General features: G+C 45.3%; 1 protein-coding gene across 1 annotated transcript in view; it reads right to left on the bottom strand.

The window, feature by feature from the left end:
- The window catches only part of LOC125628124 (angiogenin-2-like), a 240871-nt gene extending 226000 nt beyond the window's left edge, over window positions 1-14871 (bottom strand). The window contains exon 1 of the mRNA XM_048832925.2: window positions 14805-14871. The gene's annotated coding sequence lies outside the window, so the exon portion shown is untranslated. The remainder of the gene's footprint in view (window positions 1-14804) is intronic.
- Between the last annotated feature and the right edge of the window lie 2235 nt (window positions 14872-17106).

Raw genomic sequence — 17106 nt, 5'->3', positions numbered from 1 at the left:
ATCAATAACTGTCTTGATCTGTATCTTCCACCCACCAAAGAACTTTGAGGGTTTTTTTTGAAAGCCTGAACATTTGTATATTAAACCTGGGCAGGAAGCTCAGCTGTCATAAATGCCACCAAAAAGTAAATAGATGCTAATTTGCAGCAGCCAAGGATCTAGCCCCGTGTTTTCATAAGGGGCCAATTCTGGTCTCAGGTTTTATATACATGTTACTCTATAGAGTTATTCCCAGTTTACACCAAATGTAAGCAAGGACAGAATCAAGGCCAAAGTCTTATATAAGCCATCCACAAAACAGTCAGTTGCCATTCATTCAGGGCTAAACAGACACCCACACCCACCCACCCATATCCTTGAACTCCACCCAGTGGTAAGTGGCAGAAGAAATAACAGCAGAACCAAGCTCTATGAATCCCATGATATACCCACCAAACCCAGAATTTGTATAGAAATTTGAGCTAAACACAGGTAGGGAAAGCCTGTCAAGCTCTCCTGTCGTGGCTCAAGAGCACAGGTACCACTCTCAGGGCAGACTGTTAGGAAACAGGGCAAACACCCCAAGTTACCTGTGAGTTCTATACTTAGATCTCAACAGCTAATTATCAAGTGTAAATGCCTTAGGTGCTATAACAGCCTAAACGTGGAGTCACAGACAGTCTCCTTGGATACGTCAATGTGTCATGTCACCTAAGCAAGCCTGCCTTTGTGATAGATGGTCCCTTACGCCAAGCATCACAGCAATATTCAGATCAATCCCTGTCCCAAAGGGCCAGTCACTTACCCTAGCCCAATTGCACTTAGATCTCATATCGAAGACAATGCTTGTACCCAGTCCTATAACAAATCTTTAGACAGTTTGTTATATTGGAAAAGGAAACAACAGAGTTATTTACAAGGTTAAAGCAAGTAAACATAGATACACACAAATGAGTTCCAATCTTAAGTTTCAAAAAGTACGAGAAGCTTCTATAGTAAACCAGCTCGGTATGTCCTTTGGGGCTAACCCAGGCTAAGCTCAAGGGATCTGTTGCTTATGCCCAGTATGCCTGCCCCCCAGAGTCCCAGCTGAGATCCAGTTCCTCCTTGTCAGGGTGTTTTTTATTCCCCTTCCGCTCTGATAGGGCAATTCACTTGCAAGACTTGCCTTCATGTGTGTGTGGGGTGGGGGGCGGGAAGGGGGAGGAGAGTAAGCAAAGTCTGTTGTCCTCTTTAAATACTCCACTCTGGTATCTACAGGCCTTCCTTGTCAGGCAGGACATGACACCTTCCACTGGAGACCAGCATTTCACACTAGTTGATTGCTCTCTCCTGTCTGGAGATTTACCGTTACAGAGGCTCACAATGCAAATACTCAAATGTTACCTTACAATGTGGAATACAGATGTTATAATGCAGGTAGCAACTCACAAGCGTTCAGTACAGTCTCAACACATTCTTATACTACTTACACGTATTTTAACAACATTAAACGCACACAGCGGAGCCAGACTCATTTCAGCTACGTATCAGTCAGTATTCAATTGAGGCAAGGGGACCCGGGGCATGAGCTGGCACCTGGTCTGCCTGTGTCACAGAGACATCCTGAATTCCCCATCCAAGCTCCAAAATTCAGCTCGGTACATTCTGCAAGGCCTTCTGACCACAAAGGCTTTTGTGCAGAACATGTTTACTCTGGTCTCTTAATAGACAATATTAACTTCAAATCTATCAAGCCAGATTCCAGGGACTCAAGTTGCCAGCATGTCCATGAATATGGTTCAAAGATATTTTAACCTTTGCCCATTAGCAGTAAGGTTTTTTAACTCAATGAGAGATAAAAATCTGTCTGCTGCAAGGCAGCACATCTGTTCAGAATTCATTCTTCCCAGAGCCAGATGCGGTCACCTCCTTTTTCAGGGATTAAGAAATGCTGTACTTCAGAAGAGACCCTTCTTTTGAACCCCTTGCTAAAACAAACCCCACAGGTTGAAAATGCATTTACAAAAAGGTAGACTATTTACCGTAAACTGAATTTTCACTAAAACAGACCGAGAAGGAAGATGTTGCCAGGGTCTTGGGTACTTGTGCCTACAGAGGAATGATGGCATTATTTCCTTCCCCCGTCCCCCCAATATCTGCTTGACAGCTACAGAATTAAACATCATGGGGACCTTCCGAGTCCTATCCCCAGCTTTGGGGAGGAGTAGGATCTAGTGGTTAGAGAAGGGAAGGCTGGGAATCAGGACTCCCAGGTTCTATTTCCAGCTCTGGGAACGAGCGTGACCTAGTGCCTGAGATCCTCTACGCTGCCCCCATCTTGGGCACAGGCTGGTCTGGAAGGGGGTAGAATCACTTGCATGGGACAACAGGGAACAAAGGAGGACTGTACAGCGGCATCCCTTAGCCATTACTCTATGGAGACTAGGAGTACTTGTGGCCCCTTAGAGGCTAGCCAATTTATTTGAGCATAAGCTTCCCTGAGCTACAGCTCACTTCATCAGATGAATGTGTATCCGATGAAGTGAGCTGTAGCTCACAAAAGTTTATGCTCAAATAAATTGGTTAGTCTCTAACTAAGGGGCCACTCTAAGGGGCCACAAGTACCCCTTTTCTTTTTGCGAATACAGACTAACACGGCTGCTACTCTGAAATCTATGGAGACTATGGCACATGCTCCAGGTACTGAGCAGGCTCCATGGATACAAGCTCTCAGCCTTAACACCTCTTATGGTTGACGAACAGCACCATGTTTCGGCATGGAATAATAAAAGGACACCCAGACAGGAGCAGTTCAGGACAAGGTAAGAATTTTAGCATCCAGGCCTCTCTGCTGCTCCCCCTCTGAACTGACCCCCAGCCTGTGCCAGGGGCTCCTGCCGGGACGGGGAGTAGCATTGCCACCATGAGGTCCCTTCCAGTCCCTTCTCTGCATGACCCAGAGATGCTGTCTAGCACGATACGCCGGGAGTTAACACTGAAGCTAATACCCTAAAAAGGCAAATCCAGGGCAGGGATTATTCCAATACTCCAGAGAAGAGCTTAGCCCACAGCATTTGTTAACATGATGACATCATGTCAGATAAGCCCTTTTGTACATGGTCTATTTTTAACTCCTCAGTTTACATGATGCATCTCTTCCCCCGGGAGCCAAATGATTGTGCACTGCAGCAGCACCACCACTGTATCCATCACAGCGCCTTTAATCCAAGGATCCCAACATAAATTAAGCCTTGCTGCCAAAGATAACAGAGTAGGGGGACAGAACCCAGGAGCCCTGACCTCAGCCTCCCCCAATCTCCACTTTAACTATTAGACCCCACTCCCCTCCCTTGGCAGAGGATAAAACCCAGGAGTTCTGACTCCCAGACCCCCTGCTCTGAATATTGGATCATACTGCCTCTCCTCCATTCCAATTCTTACGTCTTCCTCTTCATTCCCTTTCTTTAAATAGAAGCCATAAAATTCTGGCCCAACTCAAGCCAGGAAAGCAGTGTCTCTTCTCCACTAATCTCTAGCCTCCCTTGCTTGAGCCACAGACTCCAAGGTTGCAGCACAGGTGACTCCCAGACTCACCAGAGCAGAGAATTACTCAGGCTTAGTGCTTTACAGCAGGAAATGATAGGCTGGGGAATGGCACAGGAACATTACTCAAAGTGAATGGTATTCCCTTGGTCACAAAGAGCTGCAATGTCAGAGACTGTTATTCCAAGTCTCTCCCATGCCGCTCACTTTGCTAATCGAGATTTATGGAAATAGGAGAAGTGGGTGGGAGGAGAACACACCAGGTGTTAAATCCCAACATGCCAGCCGCAAAGTCCATTTGAACTGGAGACAGCACAAGGAGGAGTTATGAAAAGCAGATACAGACTTGCCAACACCCAGTAGGAGAGAATCTACATATGAACCATTTAGAATTCAAGTTAGGACCACAGAAATTGCCAGACTGGATCAGACCCAAGGCCCATCTATTCCATTATCTAGTAGTTAGAGACTTGAGCTCTGAAGCATGAGGTTTGATATTCTCTGCCAGAATTTTTGTCATTAACAACAATTTTAGATATTCTATTATCCACACAGGTGTCCAATCCCTTTTTGACTCTTACTAAACTCTCAGCCTCAGTAACATCATGTGGCAGACAGTTCTACAGACCAATTGTGCCTTTTATCCGTTGTGGATTTGCCACCTGTTTCAATGAACATTTTCTTGTTCTTGTGTAGTAAACCAGGGAGAACAGAAGCTCTCAATCGGCCTTCTCTGGGCCGGTCTGTATTTTATATATGTGTCCATCATGCTCGCTTGCTCTGGTAAACAATCCCAGACTTTTCAAAGTCTCTTTGTACGAGTTACTTTTTCCTAGACCCTAGGTTTTTCTAGTCTCCCTTCTCTGAAGCCTCACTAGAATTTTGTTTTCCTGTGCTCCTCTGAGCCAGCTGGTGCATCTGTCTGTTGTTTCATAGAATTTAAGGCCAGAAGGGACCATTAGACCATCTAGACATACTCCTGTATGTCTTAGGCCTTATATTTCATCCAGGTACCCCTGCACTGAGCCCAACAGTTCAGAAAGACAAACAGATGGAGCACCCTCCATTTCCTTTGCTAGTGCGTACCAATGGTTCATGACCTTCACTTGTTTTATGCCTTATTTCCAACTGAATGTGTCTGGCTTCAGCTTCCAGCCATTTGTTCTTGCTATACCTTTCTCCGGTAGCTTAAAGAGCCCTTCAGTGCTAGGACTGGGGTCCTTATACACTACCATAGAACAAATCATAGTGATAGAATGCCCATTCTGTAGTCCTGCCATGAGTGTAGGCGACTGGACTAGAAGACATCTTGAGGTCCCTTCCAGTCCCACACTTCTATGATTCTATTACTTGAAGCATATTTTGAGGCCTTAAAATGATGTCTAGGCCTTGTGCTGGCCCCCTGCTACAAGGGATGAAGTTCACCCAGGATTAAAATTTCACCCCCAGGCACACAAGGTGAAGCAAAGGTTTCAGACCCTGGGACTGTCCAGTCGGAGCCTTTACTCTGCATATTAGGGTAGCACTCCTGGCCCGGTGCCTTAACAAGACCACCCTTCCTTTCATTAAATTCACTGAGTGTTTGTTATGCTTAAGGCTACGAATCTGTCACAGGGTTCACGGATTCCATGATTTTACAAAACCTCCATGACTTCTTGAAAATTCCAACAAAATGAGGAGGTTGTGAAGGCTAGACTATAACAGGGTTTAAAAGAGAACTGGATAAATTCAGTTAAGTCCATTAACGGCTACTAGCCAGGACGGGTAAGGAATGGTGTCCCTAGCCTCTGTTTGTCAGAGGGTGGAGATGAATGGCAGGAGAGAGATCACTGGATCATTACCTGTTAGGTTCACTCACTCTGGGGCACCTGGCACTGGCCACTGTCGGTAGACAGGATACTGGGCTGGATGGACCTTTGGTCTGACCCAGTATGGCCGTTTTTATGTTCTTAGTTCAGCCCTGGTTGGTAAGCTCAGGCTTCGGCTTCAGCCCTAGGCGGTGGGGCTCAGGCTTTGGCTTTAACAAATCCATGATTTATTGTTTACTTCTCGCATCCTCTCCCTGACTTTTAATGAAATTACCCATGCCAAAATCATAGCCTTAGTTATACTCACACAAACTATCCTTGATCCTAAAAAGGGGCTCCCTTTCAGCAGGAGATATCCAGCCTCCCTCATCAGTCATTTAGTCTACAAGTTTGGGGAAATCCTAGCAATCAGCTAAGAAGGCAGAAAGCAAAAATGAAAGGAGGTCAGAGTCACCAAGAGTTTGGAGAGGCCAGAATAAATAGATCACCTAGTCTAACTAAAAATATCCCTTTCAGTTCTCACTCCATCATGATTCAGCAAAAGCCATATTGTTTCTGCTTGGCAGGTAACTTGTATCTTTAGTTCCTTTTCTCTCCTGTTTAAAGGATTAGATAGCTACTTTTTTGCTTAATATGCCAGTGGCTCCCTGGTGTATTTTCCACTATAATGAAAGGGGTGTCTTATTAGTTATTAGAGCAGTTATACAAGCAGTTTAAAACAACTACATAAAGCTGTCCTGTTGAGCCAGCCCATCTCTCCCCCCAAAAACTGATGCAGTGAGATTTAACTCATGTTAGGGGCCAGGGTAGGCAAGGCATTTCTGAGACATTTGTAAGCAATGGGTAGCTTCAGAGGGACTTGATTTGTATTAAAATGAATGAACCAGCACCAGCATTATACACCACAAGTGCTTGGTGCTTTAAATAGGGCACGGGCAGGACTGAGCCAGCCAGCCTGCAAGTTGTGTAATGATCTGCATTAGTACAGAGTGTTTTACACACACTTTGCACTGTGTAAATGATTGTAGAAAAGCTAATGAAACAAAAGAAAACCTTGAATTCATTTTATAACAGTTCACTGTAGGAAGGAAAATTTTACCGCTATTTACATATTAGAAAAATACACTTGGACAGTGAGCCAGTTATTGGGGGAGAGACTGCCCTTGGTTTCTTTAACTTTACTCATGGCTTCCGATTTCTTCGGGACACAAAATTCTAGGGACGTTGGGGGGAGGGTGTATAAGCATGTGTGTAATCAGAGAAGTTTAAGAGGCAAGTCATGGAGTTATAAACAACAACACCTGCGCTACTAAATATACATGTACAGCAAGCACCTGACTAAAACAGCAAGCCGCATTTCACGGTTTGATAATTGTTCTTTCTCTTGGTAAAATCTTTTGCCTCCAGCCCCCAGGCGATAAGTAATTCCTGCTAAGTTGTTAGCAGTGAAGTGCCCATTACCTGGTCTTTCAGTAGCCATTATAATGAACAAACACCACCTCACAGCCATGGCAACTGCATCGACAAAAATCTCTTCAGCATAATGCTGCTAGTTGCTGTCATTATCGGAGAACGTCCACTATCAAGAGTAAGTGGCATGACTCATCTGCTAATAGACATCTAGTTACCTGAATATAATTTTATTGCAATAAAACATGTACAGTGCCCTAAATTTACACAGGTCTTAACTGGACAGGGACAAGACCCATCTCCTCTTGCCCCTTTCAAAAGCCCACAGTGAGTTTCCAGGTTTAGGACATCTACACACACGGCACTAGGAATCCTACATCCCACAGTGCCACTATTTGTAATCCACCTGCTGGGTATAGGCCCCAAAGCAACACCCTGAAGGAGGCCACTCCTCTGTCCTCAAAGTATACAGCAGTTAGCCCCTGGCTTCTGCAATGCACAAGGCGGCTTAGCTCCTTTAATGCGTCTCAGAGCCACCAGCAGATTGAGCCGCTCAGGAGTAGCCAGTTGCTCTAGAATCTGCTGATGCTCCAGAACTGACACAGGAAAGCAAATGGTGGCCATTCGATCTTCACAGACCTGAAAGCAAATTCTCATTTGGGTCAGTCTGGTGCCTCGGGGGGGTTCATTGGTCCATTTACAGGAGTAGGGCAGAAGTTTTCTAAAATGGATGAATGATGTATTTGAGGTGCCCAGATGAAGACAGGACTGAGCTGAGCCAGGCCCGTTGAGCCATAAGCAAGCGCTCAGCAAGCTTCCCCATCCAGCTTTGCCAATGGACCAGCACACAGCCAGATATTCTAATCTGGCTACACATGCAGCTCTGCCTGTTCACAGCAGCCTGCCCAGTCCCGTGCTCCCCTTCCCCTGCTGCCACCGCTGCCCCTCCATCTCAACCAACAGTCCCCCAGCAGCTCTGCCAATGCACGGCAGGCTGCCAACACCCCTGTTGTTGCAGCCCTGGGCCAGTTTGGCTCTGAGATACATAGGTGCCCACATAGGCCACTGTTTGTTTAATTACTTTTTGAAAAGAAAATATTATGCAGTGTTAAGAAACCTGCTTTTACTGATTCCCATAACGACAGAGAGAGAGAGAGAGAGAGAGAATGAATGTGAGCAGCACAGAAATATAATGATGTGCTGCCCACACCTGACATAAAAGGAATTAAATCAGGAGAAAGTGGCAGACAATTCCACAGGATCTCTTTGTTTGTTAGCAAAGCTTTTGCAGACTGACTCGCTCACTTCAGAGATCCCGGCAAAATGACAGCCAAATGAAGGATATGTGAAATCAGATCAGACTTTAATCATACAGAAGCCATAATGACACTTGCTTTGAAAAGGACATTAATGGCAAGGATATGCATAATACCTCTTTAGCAGCTGAGTCATCCGGAGTAAAATGACAGCAGTTCCGCGGCTGATGGGGTAAATAGGCACAGGTTGATCGAACAGCATTTGGAGACGGGGTAGTTAATTAATTTATGTGATTTAGCATTAAGCCAAACTCCATATTTCCATGGGGGTGAGGGGGGAGGTGAGGGAGAGAGAGAGGCAGGCATGTCCGGAGTTAATCCAGTATTAAACTTCTTAGCAAAACAGCATCAGCAGAACTCCCAATTCCAAACAGCTTGACCACCACAAGTGTCAGCATTCACAGAATCAGTGCCTTCAGCAGCAAGAAACTCCAGCGCCTGCAAACTCAGTGCTAATGTGGACTCGCTAGTAGATAGTGCAATATACAGATGATCAGGAGACCTGCATTCTATCCCCAGCTCAGTCACTGATCTGCTGTGTGATTTGAGCAAGTAACTTCCCCCGTTTCCCCTCCCACCTTCACCTGCCATGTCTATTCAGACTGCAAGCTCTTCAGGGCAGTGGGCTGTCTCCCATGGTGCATCTGTGCAGCATCTGGCACAATGGTCTTCAGTGCTAATAGAATAAAAGTAATAAAACCAACTCCTCCCACAGCCTCCTTCCTTTCAGCACTCAAGCACACCCATACTGTCTCTGGAGTGTATACTGTCCCCAGCCATCAGCACAAGTCATTGCAAAGAGCTGCACCACTACACAAGGGTCGGATTTCTTCCTATAACTTATTTGTATGCCAGTTCCAGGGGCTAAGGAGAGACCAGGTCTCAAGCTACCAAAACCACAGAGTTAAGTGTGTAACAGGGAACAGCAGCAATAAGCACCACTCAGCCTCCCGCAGGCTGAAAGCCACAGAAAATGGATGGTACCAGAAGTGGGATTATGTGGGATGTAGTATGATGTTTCCCCAAGAATTTAAAATTGGAACTGTAATCGCACAGGAATAAAGTGGGGGGGGGGGGGGAGGAGAGACAGGCAACAATTCACTCTCCCTGACTCACCACTCACCTGGTTTAAAAAGACAAAAACAACAAATCACTGTTGTAGGAGCAGCAGTGATCTGTATGCTCAAAAAGTCTGTTATACCCCCTGCCCCTTGGCTCCTCTCCCTCTTTGAATACCTGTGAAGTGGCTTTCCACCTCCCGCTCCCTCCTGGAATGCTTGTAGGATGCATGGGCTGTTTAAACAGCGAGATCAGAAGAGCTCCAAGGTATTACCCTCTGATCCCACTGAGGGTTACCAAAAGAAACTACACCATTTGCTCAAGAAACTCCCTGAAAAAGCAGAAGAACAAGTCCGCATAGACACACCCCTGGAACCCCAACCAGGGGTATTCTATCTGCTACCCAAGATCCATAAACCTGGAAATCCTGGGCGCCTCATCATCTCAGGCATTGGCACCCTGACAGCAGGATTGTCTGGCTATGTAAAAAGAAAAGGAGTACTTGTGGCACCTTAGAGACTAACCAATTTATTTGAGCATGAGCTTTCGTGAGCTACAACTCACTTCATCGGATGCATACCGTGGAAACTGCAGAAGACATTATGGCCCAACTTGATGATCACTTTAGATAAGCTATTACCAGCAGGACAGTGGGGTGGGAGGAGGTATTGTTTCATGGTCTCTGTGTGTATATAATGTCTTCTGCAGTTTCCACAGTATGCATCCGATGAAGTGAGCTGTAGCTCACGAAAGCTCATGCTCAAATAAATTGGTTAGTCTCTAAGGTGCCACAAGTACTCCTTTTCTTTTTGCAAAGACAGACTAACACGGCTGTTACTCTGAAATCTGGCTATGTAGACTCCCTCCTTAGGTCCTATGCTACCAGCACTCCCAGCTATCTTCGAGACAGCACTGACTTCCTGAGGAAACTACAATCCATCAGTGATCTTCCTGAAAACACCATCGGGCCACTATGGATGTAGAAGCCCTCTACACCAATATTCCACACAAAGATGGACTACAAGCCGTCAGGAACAGTCTCCCTGATAATGTCACAGCAAACCTCGTGGCTGAACTTTGTGATTTTGTCCTCATCCATAACTATTTCACATTTGGGGACAATGTATACCTTCAAACCAGTGGCACTGCTATGGGTACCCGCATGGCCCCACAGTATGCCAACATTTTTATGGCTGACTTAGAACAACGCTTCCTCAGCTCTCGTCCCCTAATGCCCCTACTCTACTTGCGCTACATTGATGACATCTTCATCATCAGGACCCATGGAAAAAAAAGCCCTTGAGGAATTCCACCATGATTTCAACATTTCCATCCCATCAACAAACTCAGCCGGGACCAGTCCACACAAGAGATCCACTTCCTGGACACTACAATGCTAATAAGCGATGGTCACATAAACACCACCCTATACCGGAAACCTACTGACCGCTATGCCTACCTACATGCCTCCAGCTTTCATCCAGACCATACCACACGATCCATTGTCTACAGCCAAGCTCTATGATACAACCGCATTTGCTCCAACCCCTCAGACAGAGACAAACACCTACAAGATCTCTATCAAGCATTCTTACAACTACAATACCCACCTGCTGAAGTGAAGAAACAGATTGACAGAGCCAGAAGAGTACCCAGAAATTATCTACTACAGGTCAGGCCTAACAAAGAAAATAACAGAACGCCACTAGCCATCACCTTCAGCCCCCAACTAAAACCTCTCCAACGCACCATCAAGGATCTACAACTTATCCTGAAGGACGACCCATCACTCTCACAGATCTTGGTAGACAGGCCAGTCCTTGCCTATAGACAGCCCCCCAACCTGAAGCAAATACTCACTAGCAACCACACAACAGAACCACTAACAAAGCCAATTGCCAACTGTATTCACATATCTATTCGGGGACACCATCATAGGGCCTAATCACATCAACCGCACAATCAGAGCCTTGTTCACCTGCACATCTACCAATGTGATATATGCCATCATGTGCCAGCAATGCCCCTCTACCATGTACATTGGCCAAACTGGACAGTCTCTACATAAAAGAATAAATGGACACAAATCAGACGTCAAGAATTATAACGTTTAAAAACCAGTCGGAGAACACTTCAATCTCTTTGGTCACTCGATTACAGACCTAAAAGAGGCAATTCTTCAACAAAGAAAACCTTCAAAAACAGACTCCAATGAGAGACTGCTGAATTGGAATTAATTAACTTAGGCTTGAATAAAGACTGGGAGTGGATGGGTCATTACACAAAGTAAAACTATTTCCCCATGTTTATTCCCCCCCCCCCCACTGTTCTTCACACGTTCTTGACAACTGCTGGAAATGGCCCACCTTGATTATCACTACAAAAGGTCCGTTCCCCACCCCCCACTCTCCTGCTGGCAATAGCTCACCTTACCTGATCACTCTCGTTACAGTGTGTATGGTAACACCCATTGTTTCATGTTCTCTGTGTATATAAATCTCCCCTCTGTATTTTCCACTGAATGCATCCGATGAAGTGAGCTTATGCTCAAATAAATTTGTTAGTCTCTAAGGTGCCACAAGTCCTCCTTTTCTTTTTAAGGTAGACAAGGTGTCTGGGACTCTAATCAGGCAGCGATCACACACCCAATGCATGGACACTACCTGAGGTGGAGTGTGACCAACCAGACGCAGCCAAGTCATCTCTAGTCACAGGCCATGAGGAGCTGGTCCGTAAAAGGGGAAGGGGCCATGTGCTCAGGAGTGCACTCACAAGCTTGTGCCTCCTGTGAAGGCCCCTCACCCGGATCGCCTGGCCAGTGATTCGCCGCGTTGCATTCCATCGTGCCTCGGGAAGACTTACCTTCATCACACCTTTCAGAGGAACAGCCGTGTTAGTCTGTATTCGCAAAAAGAAAAGGAGTACTTGTGGCACCTTAGAGACTAACCAATTTATTTGAGCATGAGCTTTCGTGAGCTACAGCTCACTTCATCAGATGTATACCACGGTATACATCTGATGAAGTGAGCTGTAGCTCACGAAAGCTCATGCTCAAATAAATTGGTTAGTCTCTAAGGTGCCACAAGTACTCCTTTTCTTTTTGCTTCATCACACCATCCATTGTTGCACTGTGAAACACTTATTTTGAAGGATCCTGACATCTCCAGTGCTGTGCCTGTCCTGGGAGCAGGAGTGTGGGATTGACACACCCACACCCTTTCTTTTGAGCTTAGCTATCAGTATAATAAATGTGCTGCTTTCTGCCAAACTCTGGTGGGTCATTAGTCCTCCCTAAGCTTATTAGATGGCCCAGTTTTGGGTAACAATCACCACCATAAATACCCCAGCCATGTGCTGATCAGCAGTTGAGATAGAGCTCTAATTGCCAAGTTTTCTGCGGTTTGGAGTGGGATAAAAATCAGCCCAGAAATGCCCCTCCAAACACAACGTATGTATTCCTTGCCAAACAGCTGGAATCAGAAGTGCTTTTTATTGTTTGTTTTACAGGATATTAGTGGGAGGCACAAATCAAGCCCCTTTTAATAAATGTACTCGCTGGTGCTCAAAGCTGTTAACCTTTCATTATCGGACTCCAGAGGGGTGCTCCTGCCAAGCCATCCACTGAAATATCTCAATCATCAGGACCCTTGGAGAGATCTCAGTTGCCAAAGAGCCACTTACAGTGGCAGCATGGACATGAGGAGATGGGTCTGCGTAGGCTAGTTAGAACTGCACATCAGCAAATGCGAGGCTGGCCTCTCTCATCCGCTAGATGGTCCCATGAACGGGACCGCTATTGCAGAGAGAGGCAGTGTGGTCCAGGGGACTGGATCCAGGACTGGGACTCAAGGGCTGGACTTACTCCCAGCTTTGCTCCTGAACTGCTGCGTGACCTTGAACAAGTCCTTTCCCCTCACGCCCTTTGTCTAGTTAAGGTTATGAGCTCTTGGGGACAGAAATCGCATCTGTGCAGCCCCAGGCACAACAGGGCCCTGATCTCAGCACTTGTCTACACAGCGAGGTAGTGCACGGCAAGTCTGAGTTTGAACCTACAGCACACAAACTCACCGTGTGGACACTGCTACCGCACAATACAGAACTTTTAGTGTGCTGTAGCAGTGTCCCCATGGAAAAAGACCGCTCAGCAAGCTAGAGAACTGTAGATTCAACACCCTGGCTTGCCACTCACTAACCTCCAGTGTAGACACGCCAACAGTTAATACAAACACACACCACAGACAATGAGAGTGAGATCTAGAGCAGATGACATTGGCAAGACAAGCTCAGATGAGAAAGGGGACCGTGGTGCAAAGCAAGGGGTTTTTGCTTCTGGGAGAGGCCCTTCCTTTGGGGGAGGAAAAAACAAACAAACAAAAAATCTCCCTAAGCTGCAGGAACAACGGTTCCCTCTGACTTGGTGATATTCACGCTGGGCTAAAGGTTTAGCAGAAGGCCTAGGACCCGTTTTAGTCCCACTGTCTGGGAAGAATCTCACCCATAATTGTCATGACCCAAATCATCATACACAGCAAGGTCCTAGATAAAGGTACCAAGATCCTCTCACACCTGCCCACTTCCTCTTGGGAAGGAAGGATTATGTCCCCACAATTAATATTTTAAATTAAAAGTATAGGAATCACTTTGTTAAACCATAACAAGATTATACCCAATGAAATGCTCAAGTGACGTGGAGGGAATTAGGATGAAGACAAAAAATAATGAATTAAAAGTATCAGAATGTATCTGATTAAAGGCTTAAACCCTTAAATTCAGATCAAGTTAATGCAACTTTTTTTAAAACAAAAGTATCAAGCAACAGGCTTAGAATATGGTTGACAAACCTTCATTTCAGTGAAAACAAAATGTATTTGATTCTTAACTCAACCCAGTGAGTTAGGAAAAAAACTTCAACACCCCCCAAAAAAACCTTCAAAAACAGACTCCAACGAGAAACTGCAGAATTAGAATTAATTTGCACACTGGACACCATTAAATTAGGCTTGAATAAAGACTGGGAGTGGATGGGTCATTACACAAAGCAAAAGCTATTTCCCCATGCTAAATTTTTCCCCTATTGTTATTCAACCCTTCTTGTCAACTGTTTGAAATGGGCCATCCTGATTATCACTACAAAAGCTTTTTTTCCTCCTGCTGACAATACCCACCTTAATTGATTAGTCTCGTTAGAGTTGGTATGGCAACACCCATTTTTTTCATGTTCTCTGTGTGTATATTTCTTCCTACTGTATTTTTCACTGCATGCATCTGATGAAGTGAGCTGTAGCTCACGAAAGCTTATGCTCAAACAAATTTGTTGGTCTTTAAGATGCCACAAGTCCTCCTTTTCTTTTTGTGGATACAGACTAACACGGCTGCTACTCTGAAACAGAATTCCAGTTTCCCTGGCTCTGGATAGAGCTGGTCTCCCCTCCCACCCACCAAAAAAGTTATGACGTTCAGGTGAAAATAAGTGACGTTCTTTTGCTATTCTCAGACGAACTCTAGTTCTTGAGGCTGATATTTCTATGAAACATGCCATGCAATCCAAAGTACCCCAAACACTGCCTTTCACACCCTGTCATCTCAAAATCCTAATGCTTCTTTGTGTAGGAAAACAGCATTTTTAACCACAGGAGTGCATAATGTAACCCAAGCTGTGTAAAAGTGGCCCTCTTTTGCCTGTTCATTAAAGGAAGATACATCTTACCTTTCCATCAGCTGCATCATCTGGACACCGCTACTATCTCAGTTTCCAAATGGTCTTCACATGCCCTGTAGCCAAAGCAATAAAGAACAGTGCTAGTTGGAAAACAGTGAACACTGTCCGTGAAAAGTTTGTAATAAATACTGGAGTTTGGTAGGAAACCCCCCCGCAAAAAAAACAGAAAACTTCTGTGAAAAACAAACAAACGTCCTCTTCCCACAGGTCCCCTCCCCCCAGGAGCATTTGGGTTTTCAGCTGAAGTTTGGGATTTATAAAACACCACACATTTCTCATGGAAAAAACAAGAAAGTTTTAACCATTCAGTTTCTATTTCTATTAAAAAGACCATTTTCCACAGAAAAATAAAGTTTAGTCTGAAAATCTTCAAGCAGCTGTTAAGAGTCCAAACTAACCAGCCTCCCACCAACCAGCCTTCCCCAGTCTTCCATTTTGAAACAGGGACCCCTAAACAAAGGCAGGTACCTTAACAGCCTGCACCAGACCAGCACTGCAATGTCCCAAGTTTTTTTCTCCTCTTACTTCACTCTCCCCAGGTCCTTCTGTACCCCACCTCAAGCACATCCAGCAGCCCTCTCAATCAGGAGTCACTGAAGAGCAGCTGAGATTTGGAGCAGGATTTTACTAGCCTAGGCTTGTCCTTAAAGGGACAGTCCAGCCTGTGACACCACCTGGTCTGAGAGTAGGTACACAGGAGCTAAACACACAGGTCAGCCAGCCCCAAAAGTAAAGCTGAGGAGTGTTGCAGGAGCCTCACTAACTTAAGTCAGCCTGACACCTGCACTTACCAGCAAGGGCTGGTATCTTTTACAATTCAGACCTCAACAGCCAGCTTTATATTTCATGAAGATAAATGAGAATATTCATTTAAAATGTGAGAATGAGATTGCATCTGGAGCCTAATTCATTTGAATAGGCCTCCTGTCATATTCAGTACAAATTATTCTCTAAATGTTTTGCTAATTTCACATGCAGACTGATCTATTTTACATTTTTACCAGGCTTTGAAATTATCATCTTCTTGTCTGGGTGCAGGTCCCTACTCAGAGAAAAGATAAAATGTGGAAGGAAAATTAAAGGTCTCCTGTTGCCCAGGTGAGTCAACAAAACAAAAACAGATTTGACTTTTCTTTAAATCAAACCTTTATTCAGATACTTTACCACAGATTCTCCATTAGCAGCATCCCCAACCTCAAGAGTTCAAAATTCCTAAGTCAGCTCCCGCCCCCCAAATAAGATATTTTTTTTAAATCAGGGATTTTTAAAAAAAAAAAAATAATCCGTTTTTGTTTCAGCCTTTTGGGAACTGCAATTTCAAGCTTTCTTTTAAACCACATGGGCTACAAACTTCCTTTTTTTAAAGGAAAGCTCAAATTCTCATCTAATCTCATGATTCCTGGAGACAGGGCTTTAGGAAACACATCTAATATTAGGAGATTTGTGATAAAACTGCAAGTGTTGGCAACATGGAATGAGGGTGAAATTCACCCCTGTGCAGATGGGCAGCACAAGACTTAAGAGGGGGTTCAATTCTTTGCTCTGTGAGACTTCCTGCATGACCTTAGGCAAGTCACTTAGTCTCCCTGTGCTTCAGTTCCCCAGCTGTAAAATGAGGACAATAATACTGTCCTGCCTTGCAGGGCCTTGTGAGGGTAAATGTGTTAAAGATTGTGAGGAGCTCAGACACTGTGTTAATGGGGCCTAAGAGACAGAAAATCCCCAAATGGAGCCTGAGTGGTTCAAAGTGGTGCATATCCCTGTGATGAAGTGGGACTGTTCTTAATATTTTCTCTGAATACTGTGTGGGTGCCCCAGTTTTCCCTATGCATTTCTTAAGTCTCTAGGTGGTGGGATAAGGGAGGGTGATTGTTGCAGAGCCTTCGAGGGGCAGGCGTGTGCAGGGGTCTGCACAGAGAATGGCCGACACCCTGTCTCCTGGCAACTGATGGCCTGGGCCTCTCCTCCGCAAGGTGCCAACTAAAGGTGTTGGAGAACAAAGAGATCAGGTCTTTTCCTTGTCCGGGAAAGAAACAAAGGCGAGAGGAGGGGCTGGAGATGGTTTCAGTTTGGAGCTGGCTGGGGAAACGGAGGGAGGCCCAGCATCGGAGTCTGGGCTCCCTGCCTCCCAAGATGGACCTGACTGAGGGAGTCCTATGGTCTGTATCTACAAGCTCTGTTTTGGACTGTGTTCCTGTCATCTAATAAACCTTCTGTTTTACTGGCTGGCTGAGAGTCATGGTGAATCGCAGAAAGTGGGGGATGTAGGGCCCTGACTCCCCCACACTCT

Source organism: Caretta caretta, chromosome 23, assembly GCF_965140235.1.
Source record: "Caretta caretta isolate rCarCar2 chromosome 23, rCarCar1.hap1, whole genome shotgun sequence".
Lineage (NCBI taxonomy): Eukaryota > Metazoa > Chordata > Testudines > Cheloniidae > Caretta > Caretta caretta.
This window is presented reverse-complemented; position numbering and strand designations above follow the sequence as displayed.